Source organism: Manduca sexta, chromosome 26, assembly GCF_014839805.1.
Source record: "Manduca sexta isolate Smith_Timp_Sample1 chromosome 26, JHU_Msex_v1.0, whole genome shotgun sequence".
Taxonomy (NCBI): Eukaryota; Metazoa; Arthropoda; class Insecta; order Lepidoptera; family Sphingidae; genus Manduca; species Manduca sexta.
In genome coordinates, this window is record NC_051140.1 from 16,842,948 (window position 1) to 16,861,404 (window position 18,457).

The following is an 18,457-nucleotide window of genomic DNA, read 5'->3' on the forward strand; positions in this document are numbered from 1 at the left end:
CTTGCATCAGCGGGTTAGAGGGAACCGAGTACCGCCGCTCCCCACCCAGGCCGAGAGCCGATTGTGACATGTTCTGCTTTCACACCTCACACCTCGACAACCTTATTAAATAATGCAATTTTAGTACCAACGCCCAGTTAACACAGGTCTTTTATATCATAAAACTCATTTTTGTCCTATAATACTTGAAGCTAAACACGAAATTTAAGAGAAAGTTTCTCATTCTGTATTTTATTCAACTAAATGACAAGACAAACAAGTCGCTCCTGTCGTTCTAAGTGATGAATCTGCTTAAACAATAACTTTTACTTCCAGAAGTTAAGATTTCAAATCATTAATTAGCACTGCACTCTGCTCGTCCCTCATCAACCACTCTAGAAATTGATATTCATTTTCAAAATAATTATTCAATTTACTGATTACATTCTCTAAAACATGGCAATAATATACCAATTATTATAACTGGAATACCTTTTAAAACTGGAACGGAACAGAGTCTATGACTGGTTGTTGACAGAAATAAATAATGATGTATAGGTATCCAGACACTTGCATACTAGAGTTCTATCCTGTAATACTGATAATACTCTAATTTCCACTTACCGGTGTCATCCTATTTGACGACTTGTTTTCTTATATCTGCACATCATCACTCCGTTTTGCTTTTTATATTCATCTGTAAAAAAATATTCTTAAACTTTACTAATAATATATTTAAACCATCATTACATATAAAGAAAAAAGAAATCTGAATTTCAAATCTGGTTCGCATATTTGGATACTGAGTTATCGTGTCTAGACTAGTTTGGTCCTTAATATCAAACCTCGGATCTGTAACATTTTTTTTTTATGTTGCCAGTTATTCCACCTCTATTACCCTGCGCTAATAGACGCAGTAATAAAAAAATAAAAAAACGAAATGTTTACTCATAAGAGACTAACAAAAAATGCCTTTCTACTCAAGTTACTGCAACTACAATCTTTCATCATAACATATTTATATTTAAACCTACATAATATAATTATCAGTTGTATTAAGTATTAGACTATCTATATCATAAAATAAAATCACAAATTGCGTAATTCCTAAACTCATCACGACTGGAGTTTTGACGATCGACATTGGCCGTATCCTGGCGGACTGTAGCGAATCAAAAGGTCGCTGGTACAAACGAACAGTACAGTAACACCGGACGCGAATGACGGTGACTGGCACATGGCACACCCAATCTCACCATCTCATTGTATGTTACGCAAATGTCAACTCAACACTGAGTTATGAGCGTGATGCATAGATAGCGTTCGCTCGTGTGTGATGGTGCGATATTTAACCGAAGGTTTTCTTTGCTTTCAAACGTGTTTTTGTTTAACGGTTAAACTTGGGAAATTGTTACGTAAAGTAAACTTAACCTTTCGCTGTAACAGTTTGAACTAGACCCCCGGCGAAAAACGCCTATAACAAGCCGTGGATTGTGTATTGTTCTCTCCAGAACATCAGGGAAATAACATTTCTTCTCTATGACACGCTAATGAAGATTTATACGAGACGTGTAGAGTGACGTGTCTATTATAATTGTAATAATTTGATTTTCGTGTTAATTGGTACCACATGTCAATTATCTTATAGATACACATTAGCAGTCTTACTTATACACTTGTTTAAGCGCTAAGAGGAGGTAAAGAATTGCTTAAATAGCTGTCAAAAAGATCACCGGTTTCCTAGTTGAAATCTTATTAAGAAGCAAGATGGCGGGTTTTGACTTACAGCTGATCGAGTAAATTTGTGTTTTAACTAAGCATAGCTTTGCGAAATTTTTATAAGTAAGACTGTAGATTGTAAAAGTGTAAAGGAAAAAAAATCATATCTAATAAACTACATGTAGTTGTAAAAAACATCCTTAAAGAAATAAATATAATTTAGAACAGGGTACCCATTTTAAATAACGGCATGTCACTAAGCCGTCACGTATATTGGACACAGTGTACTTATCACAAAAGTAAACTTTGATTAATATTTGTTTGCAAACGGACAACGGAATCGTGCGTTCTTAAACAAATTGCAACGCAAGATATAATTTTCATTGATAACAAATATAAATCGCTTAACTTAAAGGGAAGAATTATTCTATTACACCATAGTATAAAAACGTCTAGATATACAGTTACCACTACGAAACAAGCCATTTTCCTGTTAAGATATTTTCGCTCTAATTTGTGTTATTTTACGGCGAATTTACTGACCCTAATATAAGTACTGAAAATCATCTATATAATAATACGTGAAGAAAAAACTTGATATCGCTTTTTAAGTATATTGCACGCACGGAGTGTAAGATTTGGTATAATTAAAAATGAAATGTGCGTATAATTTGTGTTATCAATATAATAAATTCGATGGTCGAATTTCGATCACTGGACCGCCACTGATACTAAGGAGTATATAAATTACAAACAACTGGATATTAATTTTCCTTCGAAACTATTTCCCATACTATGATTACAAGCATCTGTAACGGGATTCTAGTACGAAGTGAGTATCACAACTTATAATCTACTAGCTTTCGCCCCCGGCTCCGCCTGTGTGAATTTTTTTTCCGCGGTAAATATTTTCCCAGGATTAAAAAGTAACTTACACCACTCAAGTAGCTTCCTATAAGTAAAAAAATAATTCAATCGGTTTAGAAGTTCCTGGGATTAGCACGATCAAACAGACTCTTCACGGCTAGGGTAATCCATTACCAAGTTGTTCCTTGCTGTGTTTTGCTTCGCTGAGTTTCGTGGGCTATTAATCTTGCACAACATATTGCTTCAAAAACTCGCTAATGTAAAGTAAGCTTATTAATAATTATCAACTCACCAATCATAGCAAAATAATCTGACCATCATTTGCTTTACATATCTCTGAGCAGCTGTTTCATAACCTAATTCTTTAACATTCGAAATGCCAACAGTTGCACATCATAAACAGAGAGTTAAGACGACATAGATGCCATGATGTTGCAAGCCAGTGTGCCAATAGGCGAGGTACCGGTCCAGCCCCCAATCAGTCGATTGTAACCGCTTCGGAAGTCGCAGACCCTCACCCCGATAGATAGCGTGTCTTACGCTACCGGTTCCTCGACATCGCGTGTTCATTAACATAATTGCGCGTGAACATATTGTTTTATCGCAAAACATGAGTAAGGTTTCATTGACGTTCCGTTTGTTGAGAATATTATAAGTTTGATGCTGTTTATGTTTGCAAACGTTTGATAGCTTTTGAGGATGTGGATGATGACAGATAATTGGAATGAAAGTTTGAGCCGAAAGCCACTGAAAAAGTATAAAGCTTATATGACCTGCATATAGTTTTGAATCTGGGTGTTAAGGTCGAAAGTTCATTGAAATCCTTGGTACACGGGAATTATTTTCATTATGTTGGTTTAGACTGTGGATTAGACGTGTGACTTTTGTATGGAGGAACTAATCACAAAATACAGAAGGGCCAATTCCTAAATTTAATAATCACTTCGAGGGTTTTACTTTAGTTTTATGAACGTACAAAGGGGATCCACCATATCATAATAAGTAAGCTATTGCAAAACTAATTACACCCGTACAACATCGTAATAATTCACAATCAAAATAAATGCTTCCCATCTATAACTTTATTTTTACCTTCACTAAATTATGATTCATTACAAAACCGTTATTAATATATCGATTGCACATTTGTCAGATTCGTGGGTGTCGTTCTCTTTGTATGCTAATTATTAATTTGATATTACCCACGCGTTGCCATGCTTGGAAGCAAACGAAACTGAAGAATGTTATATAAAAGAGGCTTGTTTGTTATGTGTGATGTGGCGTTAATGTCTTTTGAATAACCTGGTTCGGAGTACAGAGCAGGGTGTAACAATGAAGTGCTATAACCGTAGCTTTCACAATATAAAGAAATAATCCAATGCTTGTTATGCTATGTAATGGATTTTATATTTCTTAGGTTAGATCAATTACGAAGGTTTTGAATAGTAATCTTCCTTCGTGCATGGCCGTAGCTTTTGGCTTTCTGGAGATATTGAAATGATTCAACGTTTCTTTTTCTGTGTTCTAAAGTATTACTCTTCCTAAAGTTAAGTTAGATTACATTACGACAGTTTTAATTGCCGATCTTCCGTCATGTATTACTGGCCAGATAACCAGCAAGAAGTACCAGTTTCATTAATGCGTTTAGGGTTGGGTTTACGGTATGTAAGTTACATTACACAATATACATTGTCAAAAACTTGATCACCTCCATGCCAATCGACACTCTTTTTTTAAAGTTCCTGAACCAAAAATGTTTAGTTGTTACAACAACCCATAAGTCCATAATTCTTTAAGCTCTGTGGAATCACATACCATCTGTCTTTAAAATTCACTGTCCATAAAATGCATAATACATTAAAGATACATAAGCATGCCTACAGCAGACTACAAAAGGAAACGCTGATTTACATATTTTTACATCCAGCCGGACAATGTCTGCCCGGGAAAAGACAACGAATACAAGCATTAAAATCCAGTTCAATCTCGCTCATACCAGTTTTACCCAAGTTTTAACATACATTTCGAGTTTGTAAAGTATATTCATGTGCTCGATCCATACATAGCGCCTAATCATTTAAGAAGTTATGCGCAAGCTCGCCCACTTTATGTAGTGTGTCCTCCAAACCACCATATTTAAGATTAGTACGTTTGTTCAACAAATTAGAGACATTTTGAGAATTATTATCCGTTTATTTTCTTAGATTGTTACTAACTGACCGACAATAATGACACTGTGTCAATGTAGATCTAAATAAAACATAAATTTAACGCATATAAAATACCTACTAAAGATATTAATTAAAGAAGCGATATGCTACCAGGAAGTTCAACGGACGGCCAAGACGAAGGTCGCGTATCCAATCAAAATCGCCAGGGCACGTACCTCTGACTTTTCGAATATGTTGTGTTCATTAATAATTAATAATTATCGCTCTAGCGGCAAAGGAAGATATCGTCAAAGGACCTGTTCCTATAGTTCTTAACAGATGAGAATAATAATTTCAAAAATATAACATAAACTCTGCCTAGTTAGAACATCGACGTAGATGAAAGATATAACTAATACACACAAACACTCCCGCCTTTTATACCCGAAGGCGAAAGCAGGGGCGTATCTGGTGCACTTTCCTTTGCCGTGCGTATTACGTCTCATGATGTGATAGATGGCAAGCCTATCGCCATATCCGGCATAAATTCCAGACTCTGGGCGAATACTTAATATATAATAATATATTATCTTATTAATGCAAAATGCTTTATAAGTACTATCAGTATCATTAAATTAAGATATTCATTATCTATCTTTCTTTTTTCTTATTAAGTAATAAAATAGTATATTACACACATAATAAACCTACATAGTTTCACTCAAGAGAAGAAAATAACAGCAGTAAAATTAACACCGTTTAAGTCACATTAAACATAGAAAGCTCGCATATTACGTAGATGGTTTTCTTCTGTGTCAATAGTCGATTTTACTTTCATACGTTACTTTTACTTTATTTATGCTAATATTAAAAATCCGAAAGTTGTTACATTTTAAATACGAAATTAAGTAATAGTGCGAAACACTATGCTATCACGGAGAGTAAGATATTTAAATTGCATACGTACGGTTTTCCTACGTGAACTAATTTATTATACTCATTATTTTTTATCTTGAACTTAAGTGTTAAACACAGTAGTAAAATTGTTCAATTTTCTCTCTTTATTTCTATCCTATGATTAGAAACGAAAAAGTTTAATATAGTAAAGCCTCAACTTTATGAAATTCAAGTTTAAAATTATTGTATTGATCCGTGATTGACCTGAGTATTTGTAATAATTGCTGTCGATGAGAGGAACGAAAGGCAAATTATTCATTAGGTTTTGCCTTTGTTATGTAGTATACTTAAACATGTGATAATGTATATTTATTTAACACTATAAAAAATTATAGAAAGAAATATTTTACACAGATTGGAGCTATACTGGTCTTGTTTTTCTAGGATATATTCCACAAATCTCTTCAAGCATACAGTATCTATAAGCAATTAGAAGTAATAACATAAGGTAGTGCGTGAGTCGGAACGCACGCATTTTCCATTACGTTCAAAGTTGCACGCAGATTTCTGTATTTGCAGTAAATGCTAACTAGGGCTACCAGCGCACAAAGCTTAGATCCTATTTAAATTTTCATTTTACATAGTATAGCAATTGATAGTATTTTAAATAGACTCCATTGAATTAATCTGCGATATTTTGCCACAACAAAAGTATGTAAAGTACAAGAATATTAAAGCATGATTTATCAAACTTGTATAAGACAATTATCATGAATCATGAAAATTAATTATGCAAAACTAGATCGTGTGTTTTAATTTGTTTATTGAAATGTATGAAATATATGAGTCATAGTTTGGCTTCACCGTTAGAAGGTTTAACGTTATCAACTAATTTATGAAACGAAATGTAAGAAACATGTCTTTATTTAATAAAATAAATTTGGAATAATTGGCAATAGTACTCGAGTCTACCTTGTGTTTTATATCATGGAAAAAAAAAAGATTTTAACAATCTAAATATTAGAAACATTGAATACTATTATATTAAGAAATAAAAACTAACTGTAAAGTATAATATTTAGAACCTTCATATTTTTTTTTTTTTTTACTTAAGACATAACAAAATATAACCGGGAAATTAAAAATGGCACAGTACTTTCTTCATTATTACATAGTTTTTGCTTTCCTAAACAGCAATCTATTTTAGATTCCATCAGCCCTAAGCAAGGCTATATCGAACAGAGCTCGGGGTCCAGAGTTATTTTTACCCAAGACGGTATGCGGCCCGGCGCCTGTGGTTCGCTGACCCTGCCATTACGATCATTGTACTCGCTTGAAGGCTTGCAATGTATGTTAGAATAAAGGGCTACGGATATCGTCATATAAATATAAATTGAAGTTTTATTTGCAACAATATGAAGCTTATATCAGAGTAGGAAGGCATAGATTGCATTATCAATTTTCACGATGTAGAAATTATCTACTTCATTAATCTCTTCACGCAATTAGTCAATATTATTGGCCTGTCCTTAGTTAGCCCTAAATTTGACCCTTACCGTTTCATTATTACTCTTAGATATGTATTGTTATTTTATTAATTACATATGTTTTATTATGTGTATTATTTAATAGGTTAGATTTATCTGTATATCATAAAAAAATGAGTCAACTTAACAACTTAATTAACCGACATATTACATCATCACATATCCTTTTATGCAACATTATGTATGTGCTTATTTGTAAGTTATTTTTATATTCGCATAATCCACATCTGGGCCCTTATTCTGTATGATATAGTGTAAACGCGTAACGCGGCCGTGTCATGTTATCTTCGAGAAATGTGCGTGGAATGGTATTCTGTAAGCCAAGTTTCTATAGTCCTAAACATGATGCGTTGTGTTACGTGCTTGTTACGCACTGTCAAAATAACGTGCGGGATAGAGAATAACGCCCCTGTAGTAATTAGAACTACGTTCTGTATTGTTGATTAGATCCGTTTACTAATCTTTTAATTATGCTGACATTAAGACTAATGCTAAGTCTGATGTTTTGCAATACATTTCGTGTCTTATCCTGGCAAGACACCGATCTATAAGAGAATGAATAAACTTGCTCCAAGACTCCTTAACAAGACATAAGTGATCCCTCTCTCTATACCTAAGTACAGTCAACTACAAAAGTAGCTGAACACATAACAGGAATATTATTAAGTATAAAATAAATGTTAATTGTTTAGTAACTGTTGTATCTAATGACATTGTAATTTATACTTTAAGTAACCACTTACTGAAGTAAACAACTGGAAACAGGAGACGGCGCCTGCGCACAAGATCAATGTCGCACCTTGGGAAAGGTCTGCGACAGACAGAAGGCTACTGTGATCATGTTTTTAATAGAGTGCATTATGTGCACTAAGGAACATAGAACAAACAGGATTTGTCCACGGTATCATCTTCAATTTCATATAATGCGATTAATTTTAATCTTTATTTTTCATTTAAAAAAATTTCATGCACGAATCATATTTATTTCAAATAAATGTCAAAAGACGTTTATCTTGTTGTATGGCAACCGAAAAATACAATCTATGCGCTGGAAAACACGGAATCGTGTTTTATCGATGCCGCTGGTAAATTGTGTAACGTGACTCCACAAACGGCGTCGTCTGTTTATAAACATTAGCTACTTTGTAAAATTCTAAAGGCAAGTATAATTCCTCGTCTTTTGTATACAGTGCCTGCTATGCATCATTAGATACTTCCCCTCGCCAACCTTTTAGGGATGTTTGCCGTCACTATAATTAAAGGACACGACTGAGAGACAATGTTGACACAATAAAAGATGTGTTTTTATGACGAAAAATGTGTTTTTATGACGCAGGAAAAGGTTATGTGAGGTTGTATTAAATACTTTATTTATTATTTTTATTTGACCCTTTGTACATATGGTATACAGGTGAACTTAATACCATGGGCATCTACCCAGACAACCTTAAGGAGGTGTAGTGGGAACGTAGACAGGTGCACAATAAAAAAGAATAAATAATAATAGGAAATAGAAAAAAAACTTCGCGTTTAAAATCAGATTTATATTTTCACTACCTACACTCAGTTCGTAAAAGGACAAGTTATACACGTTATATGATACTAAAAAAATCAAAATTATACCCCATCTGACTACATGATTTCTTAAATAATCTAAGTTGCAACTTTAAGTCACGATTATTTAATTGATTATGAATGAATGAACTATGCGCCTCCGCATACCACGTTTAAGAAAATTCTCACGCGATCGGCACCAATTATGAATTATTAAAGGGAAATTGTGTCATGTTCGCTTATAAGACAATGACGAGACAGTACGCGATTTCCATTAGCGTCGAAGGTCCCCGTAACGCAACTGTGACTAACGTGCATTTGATGCGGCGAGGTGCCATCCTTGCTCATTGTTTGTGTTACGAGATTTTTCGCATTGTCAACCAGTAACAATGTTTGGGTATTATGATCAGCATACTGAAAGCATAACGAGAGAATTTTCCTTTTGTAACTAGAAATCTGAAGCCTACGTTTTAATTCAATAAATACAAATTATAAGCAGGTAATAGCTCCCTGGTCGTGGACCTAAATAACCAAATTTCTTAGGTTCTTCAAAGCCTTTGCATTTTGCTCTAGTTTCTTGAACATCCCATCATCTCTTTTGTAATAGATTTTTAGATTATTTTTCAAAATATCTAAACCACGTTCCGTAGTCAGTTTTAAATGATTCAAAAGCTTCAACAAACTCTTATATTCACATTCGTGGGTTCATACATTAAGTTGGCCGTTAGTTTTTGCGGGTGCAGTTGAAAGGCCAACCACCTACTGGCGAATATGACGAACCCGTTTCGCGGAGTCTTATTCACCGATGACTAATGCAAAGTAAATCCTGTTGATGATTGTTCTTAGTAATATTTGCGACCATATTAAAAGCTTAGTTATGCAAATTTACTTTATGAAACAGCCTAATGACTTCAGTGTTAAAGGCATTTGTATTTTGTAGTTTATACTGAAATTAACAATTTATATTATATTTTTGAAGATTACACATACAGTATTATTTTATGTGGCAGGTTCGAAAGACTTCGAAATTCATAACGACGCTTGAAAGACAAACATATCCAAGCAACAATGAACTTTTATGTAAAGCGTTTTTAAGTTTTGATTTGAATAACATAATTCATTGCAATTAAACTAAGTATTTAGTTTTAATAAAAAAAATTACATAAAACGATACAGAAACGCCTGGAAATTATAAGTACATATATTAAATATGTACATATGTAACTCATTGGCGGTATATTTGTCTCTAAGATATGATTGTTTTCAATCGATACTCGGCATATTATATTGTTATCGAAACATATTGTGTAAGCTTTAAAGTATCTACTGTGTATAAACCTTTAAACTGCATTTCCTAACATGCATATTAAGCAAAAAATCATTGCGTTATGTTTTTCTAAGTTGTCTTCCTTGATTATCCTTAAAGTTGAAAGCTCGGCGATATAATACATTGAAAATATTTTTCATCGCTACAACGCAAGCAGACATAACACGTGCGTGTCACAGATCATACTCATAAGAGCATTGCCAATGAAAAGATCTCGACATTCCTCGAAGCGTAACTCACGTAATAAGTTAAAGGTTGTGAGATACCGTTACCATGTTGCCGGAATGTTATGCTCTGAGTGCGTAGTTAATTTATTTTATAAAATTCTTTTTTGAAGATAATATGTTTGAGATTTACTTGCGGAATCTGTATTTTCGTTTGATGATGTAATTGAATCTTCTTTAGTTTTGTCTAAAGAGGAATTGGACTCATAAGTTTCTTTTAAATTCTTAGGAAACTTTTCTCCCAATAGTAAAGCGTTTTCATCTAATAGTAATTTGTTTCAGTTTTGTTCTAATAGTAAAATAAATTGCAGCTAACATACAAGATGACACTTGCAAAACTTATAAATTGCAATACATTCCATTAAAATGTGCGACAATTACCCTCAAAAGGAAATGAGAAAATGATTATAGCATTAGAAAAATATTAAATTATAGTCGTGAATCGACATTCGTAATCAGCAGAAAACCTTAGTCATAAAGTAGAAATTCATAGAATTATTGTCAACCGTTCTCACGGTCACTGAATTCAAAACATAGCTAACGTTAATAAGTAAATAACAACATAGCAAGCTGATGACCTCTTGTTAGTAGTACCTATTTTGTTGTAATAATTTCCTCCCTTTAACATCATAATCGACTCTTTATATCATAAAGTCTATTAGAACCACTTACTAGTACTAAAAGAATGCTTGTAGAGTCTTTAGCCTGTGTGAATAATTATATTCCTAAGCAGGATTACTTCGGTACATTATATACCTAAACGCAATATGCAATATAACCGATGCGAATGTATAGATTTGATGCAGTGGTCCCCTAATTATCCAGCGAACTTAAAATCTATACAACCCATCAACCAATTCTTAGAGCCAGAGCACAGGATTTTTTAAACGATCTGACAATACACTTAAAAGCAACTGAAACACGCCGTAGAAGCGTTGCATTGGGGAATCTTGTACTTTTGTTCACGCATAATATGCGCTTTGTAGATCGGCGATAGCCTAGTTGGGTGTGGAACGGACTGCCAAGACGAATGTCCGCAGGTTCAAATTCAAAGGGCACACACACACCTCTGACTTTTATAAAAATTATGTGCGTATTTTTTTCTTTAACTTGCTTTAACCGTGAAGGAAATCATTGTGAGGAAACCTGCATACCTGAGAAATTCTCTATAAGAATTTTGAGGGTGTGTGAAGTCTACCAATCCGCACTATGACCATCGTGGTGGACCAAGACCTACTCCTATCAGTAGTAGAGAAGGCCCGTACCCAGCACTGGGACACTATAATACATGACTGATATTATTATTATAATTATCAGCTCTGCAGAGGCACAAAGACCATCTATAAAAAAACGCGCGTCTTCAACTCGTCTAAAAACATATGCACAGACCCTTACCACTCACACCCCATCCAATAAAAGAAATTGCCAGTCAACTTCCAGTAAATCTTGCGCGACATTTATTTTCTCACATTCGCATTAATTCACTATTTGAGTGGCACAGAACTGGGCCATTCAACGGCGAACAATCATTGGTGCAATTACGCTTGTTATGCTTTTTATGGGGCATTCACAACATTAGTCCGTAGGTGTCGAGCCGTGTCGACTCATTGCACACATGTTCGTATTTTGTTCTGATAAATATTTATGTACAAAGTCGAATGGACGGAATTCCCTGTCTTGACCATAAAGACATAAACTAATTTATATACCTATAATTCACATTGTCAAGTTGTAATCAATATTTATAGCAGGTAAGAAAATATAAATAAGTATTACGAGTGCCTTCAGTCGCGCTACGCATAGAATAATGAAGTATTTCTTTTCATTTCTATTTATTTATTTGTTAGGTTAACTTTAAATCATACACTATTACATTTACAATAACTCTAGAAAGTAATTATAAGAAAAACTAAGTAAGAAAGAAGTTTATTATTGGAACAAAGTTAAAAACACAAAATCTTACAAAACATAAACAATTATTGCACCTAAAATTGGCCTCCTATCCACCTATATACTGCAATACCACCTAAGTACTTGATTATAATAAAATAGACACAGTGATCTATATTAGTGAGATCACTTACTTTTAACAGCACATTAATATAGTTATATTATTATGCCGTAAAAAATAAATAAATATTCTTAACAATCTAGGGTATGTCCATATGCTTTAATTATGCCCATACAAAAGGGATAATATGTACTTTTAATCGTATATGGAACTGCTTAGATTTTTATTAATAGCTTACAATAGATATGGAAGAGTAATGTTTTCTAATACAAGTATTGCTATACTTAAAAGGAGACGCCAAAACCTATAACTGTCCCTATATATTTAGTTGTCCTAAATAAATGTATACATTATATTTTTAAAGTAAACACTACACACCTGCAACAAGAAGAAGAAATGAATAATTTAACAGTAATATTTATAATCCTTATATTTTGGAAATACAGTGCTGTACATTACTGTATCTCTATAGCAACGCAATCCGTACTTCCTACAAAACTAAATAAAGGAAGGGCAATATTCAACCAAATTGTTTAGTGCTAACAAGATATTTACACCAAAAATTACTGCGAAATTCAATTACCACAGATTTTAGAACATTACAGTTCTAAGTAACAAATATTACGTAACCTAACATTTGTATTGAATAACACTGAAGTCATGTTTATCCGCTCGAATTATATGTTATGCAACTGCGTAGTAAACAAAAAGGTATTAACGGAAGAGAACCAAACAAGATAGATAAACCATGGAATTTGCATATCACAGACTATAACTTTGACTTTAACTTATAACAAAGTGATCCAGATTCATTAGTAGATAGGGGCTGGAATATCGTTAAAAATAAACCAGACATTAAAAAGAACAAAGCCCATAAGTGGACATTATTCGCTCTGTATGACTATATAAATCTATAATGGAGACATTCTTAATGACTTTAAGATTTATAAAGAAATAACATAAGAAAAACTCGATTTTGAAATTTAAATTATACTACGATTTTTTTCAGTTGAAAAAGTAAATACTTTTGTTATATATAATTCTTAAGAAAAATTTAATCTATTTTGCCACAATGATTTGCGGTTTACGCAACCACATTTCGCGAAAACCAAGGAACATTAAAAGCTTGTAAAAAGTAACCTTTTTGTTACAAGTTTAATTTGTTTGCAATAAAAATTATCAAGTATTGCAATAAAAACCTAAAGTGTTCGTACATAATACAAAACTATAAAAATAAATCAATTCCGCATTGATTAGATAAACAAACTGACGTTAAGTGTTGAGCTAAACGCAATTTAAATTGGCGGTAGTGCGTGAAAAGTTGTAAGATTGCGCATCGGATGGAAATGCTGTTGCTGTATTGAGACATTGATTGAGTGTACGCGCAGACTCGTCGGAAAGGCGCTAGAACATGCTTAAGCTTTGTTCTTAATCAATTTATCGACACATTTTCTAATCTTGATCTCTCAACACTATCCTTATACGTTAGTTTAGCGCATATCCCTTTTTCATGAATGTTGCGGAAACGATTTGAATAAATGGTTAAATAGTCGATATCAATTGTTTATTTACCTTTTATTAATAAGTTAAAATTTATGAATTTAAAACATAAAAATAACACAGCTTGCATATTATGTAATCTTTTCATAGATGGTATATTGAACTGCATTAAACTTATGTATGTAGACGATTTCCGCTATGTTTGCGCTCACCCGTATTAAAATAAATCGTGAAATGAAGTGGGATCAATAAAAATACTCTTAATGGACTTCATACTCCGCAGATAAAACACTTAGAGATTGAATAAAGAGGTAATTTCATTCTTAATGATATAAACATACACTTATGCAGCGACCTAGTTTTTCGTCTGCTCTACTTTCGAACACCAACTATTCATTACAGCATTTTTACAATAAAAAAAGGAATAAATACGCTCTTTGAAACCTATGTAATATGTAATAAAAAAATCAGTAACTACAGTAAAAAAAAATTGTCACTACAAGTAAATTGTACATAAACAAATACACCATATATTTGACCCTCGTCCCAAAATTAATATACAGACATAACAGGTGTTCAGCATATTTAAAGGCCACTGTGTCATCGCATCCGAGGCCGCTAAGCTAAACTATCACTAATTGTTAACTATGCTAGCCTTCGCGTTCTTGCTATGATCCACGCACGCCCACTAATTGCGTGAGTGTTTTTTGCACTCGACATCGTGCAGTGTATTTTCTTATTAGACGATGTATTTATCTCTGTCGGTTTCTACACGGTCTTCATTTAGGTTATTAATTTGCTACGTCTTAATTTCCATTTGTTTATTTTGTAAGTCTAGAATAGCATGACAAATGTAAATAAATCAGGGTGGTTATTCATGATAAACTGTGTAAAGTCTTTGTGATTGTTAAATAACAAGTTCCTTAATTAGATTGTTAGTTGTAGTTTTTTAGCTTTACATATTATCTTAATACATAATTTATTAATGAAGTATTATTAAATACATTATTATCTTAGTAATAGTTTTTTATCATGTAATGTATTATGTATCAATTTTATATATAATACAGGGCCTTTAGGTAGTTCACAGGAAACATTTAACAGTTACGAAATAAGGCTATTTCCAAAGTAGGTCCTTCTCGAACAGTTGGCAAAAGTAGTAAAATTATATATTCAGATTACTTTAGCCAAGCTCTGGTTTATTTCAGTACACTTAACTTATCTCCAATTAAAGTGATAAATTAAGCTTGTTAGAAACAATTTGTAGAGCGAGTTATGATCTGCTGATTGTATTAAAGTTGTTGTTATTAATTTCCAGTATTCTTACGAGATTCAATTATGGCCTTTTTGAAGTCAAGCGTCATAAAAGAGATTTAAAAAATATTGTGGATTATAGGGACGTTTTTTTCTTAGTTTTTTCGTTTATTATTTTTTTTAATTCTATTTGCAATTTGAACATGGAATATTCTTATGTTTTTTTTATTTTTAAGTAAAGCTTTCACTTTCGGACCTTTAAAATATCAATTGTTATTTTTAGAATTTTTAACGCTTTTTTCACTTTCCATTAAGCATAACATGTGCGTGCATCATTGGTGATGACTGATTAGCTATGCTAAACACCTGTTTACGCATGTTTGCACATACGTTGGAATTGTTTTACGAGAACAAGGAATTTAAGCAACGATATTATGGAACGGAAGTCTTACCGCTGCCTGTTCCCAGTTTAAAACGTCTTAAGATACGAAACATCAGTAACCCAATCCGTAATTGGCCTTCTAGTCTTAAAAAAACAGGTTCATAATAATTATACCTGTTAATAATTTCTGATCCTAATGTTAAATATGGTATGAGAGATTCTAAAAAAGATTCTGAACAAAATGAAGTCACCTATCCCACTGCCTTCCAAAATAGAGGTAGAATTAGTCAGAAGGGTTACGCAATTGCAAATTATTAATGATGAAAGAATGTCTGTCGCCCGCCGAAAGGAAACGTGTCACAAACTGCGGTTTTAATTAATTAAGCGGGCGGCCATGTTCGGTATTTCCATTTAAGTCTGAATTTTGGGTCTGGTTATTAATAAAATATTTTGATATCTACGCTTTGGAAACATTCGATTTTAAATCATTATTGAATGAATAAACACGAATATTCTTATACTAAACAAAGAACATCATACTAGAGTCTAGAGATTTGTTACTTACGTTACCGCATTTTTTTGCACCGGTAATTGAAGCAACCCTATGGAAGCAACAATATATTGCCGCTCTACGTAGATTTTCTAGAAGACTCTGACACCAGTATAGTTGAACCAAACAATTTTCAATGTGCACAAAAGTATGGCTCCATCGTGCTAAATTTATATTCAATAGTTGCGTTAATTAATGATAATTATAATGATTTATAGCTACTTATAACTAAGATAAATGAACTATATTTTGAAACTCTTATGACTGACATTTAAAGTTTAGTTTTATAAGAACATTACAGTATAGTAATTGAAACTACATTTTTAATTTACAACCAATAACGATGGTTTAATATTAATTGACAGCACGCAAGCAATTCACGGCTTTATTATAACCAGGGATTAAGTAATGTTTAATGTCAGTTTCACACATTCACCGAAAACCTCGTGACCACGTTTAATTACAGCGTATTATCAAATTAAATATTACTTAACCGTGTTCCACCGTTCATAATCTTAGGAATGTATTTGCTCAACCCAAGTGGGTCAATATGGTATTAACCGTAGCTCATAATTGTTTCTAACAGTAGCTGTTCTAGGCAAATATTTAGTTTGCTGGCAAAGAATTTAATTTGGATTTAATGTTTGTACTTTCATTCAATAGATTTGACGGTTCCACAAATTTGAACATGCAATAAGAACGGTTAATGCACGAACAAAAAATTGCATTAATTACCCAAAGTCAACGCATATTTCAAGATTCCTCGTGAAATTATATAAAACTGATCTTTAAATTCATAGATCTATGGTTAATAGTTTATTATCCATTTACTAACATCAAAAAGGCGAAAATTTTTAACGATCTTTTGACTTTGGATAAAACCTGTCACTCGATGAAATATTTTATGACACAGATACACCACACGGATTAAGCAGTGGGAAAAAGCTAACAGAAGCAATAACATTTTATATTTACTTGATAATGTTTGATAGATGTTGGTAAACAAACAAACGGCGATAGCCTAGTTGAGAGTACAACGGGTGTCGAGACGAATATCCGCAGGTTCAAAACCCAAGGGCACGCAACTCTAACTTTTCTAAAGTTATATGAGAACCCTTTACGAATTATCGCTTGTTTTAAACAATCGTGAAAACATCGTGAGGTAACCGGCATACTTGAGAATTTCTGTAAAAGAATTTCGAACGTATTTGACTTCGGTCAACCCGCACTAAGCCTGCGTGAGTTAAGGTGTTAACCTTCTTAGTAGTAGAGGAGGCCCGTGCCCAGCAGTGTGACAGTATACAATCCAATGCTGATATGTAAATCTCTCAAATCTAGTCAATTCAACGTGACATTCGATAACAAATACCATAACAACACACGCGGTCCAGATTTACGTTGTCTTTCAGAATACAGACAAGGCGGTTCATTCAAGTTTTTACTTGTTTCAAGTTAAGGCACGAACGAGCCAACAGTGGGTCAACAAGTTTTTGTAAACCAAACGGTAACATACGGATTTTATTCACAAAACTAACTTTCGCTTTATTGACGATACAAGTTTATCGTCATCGAAAGTGAAATAGCAAATGTTTAATTTTATGATTGTTCGACGAATGCGGATCGTTATTGTTGATAATTCCGAACTTTCACGGTTAATCTAGCTGATTTATGTAACATCAGGTATTGCGATCTTTCTACTTGTATTTATTACCTTTCCGGTAAATCTAAATTATTAGCTATTAAAATAATAGCTGCAGCACTGATTATCATAATTATTATTAGATTTAAGTTGGATTATTATTATTATAAATGTTGTTGCTATAATTAGTTCAAATTCGCAGAAATTATTTATAAAAATTCAAAGAATTGTACTCTTTCTAGTAAAGTTATTGTATATCTATCTAAAAAATTAAGTTAATAAAACGTACTACGTTAAACCTCATTAAATACGATTTCAAAACTGAATCGAATTATATCAATTTTAATAAGCCTCAGTAACTTAATACCAGAAAAACATAAGTAAGATGAAAATAGATCAGTAGAAATGTCTTAGAAAGGACTATAAATCTCAATAACTATCTCTTGCTATACGCAATGCGTTTGAGTAGAATAAATTACTCAATAAATTAAATCCAATCACATAAAATCGTCAAACAGAGCTATAGAATTAACTTCCTAAATATAAGAACGTTTCACGCGTCGTCGACTCAATATGTATTCCAATCGATTAAAGCATGTGTAATTAATCGATTATCATTATAGCACTTTTCATAAGATCTGCTTGAGTGGCCCACTTAACTGTAAGATCGTTTTACGATATGGAAATAGAAACGGCTTGCTGATCGCGTTTATGTATAGCACACAGAATAAATTTATGTATTCGCATTGCAGTCGATATATCCTAAATGAAATCGAGTAGGACTTGTCAATAAATAATACCTAATATGGAAACTTATAAGGCGTTTAGAGTTTGAATTATGAACGCTTGATAAATTT

General features: G+C 32.9%; 1 protein-coding gene across 1 annotated transcript in view; it reads right to left on the reverse strand.

The window, feature by feature from the left end:
* LOC115452770 (ATP-binding cassette sub-family G member 8) overlaps nucleotides 1-18,457 on the reverse strand; it is a 77,733-nt gene that overhangs the window by 31,777 nt on the left and 27,499 nt on the right. Inside the window, exon 3 of the mRNA XM_037443448.1 lies at nucleotides 604-676. The gene's annotated coding sequence lies outside the window, so the exon portion shown is untranslated. The remainder of the gene's footprint in view (nucleotides 1-603; nucleotides 677-18,457) is intronic.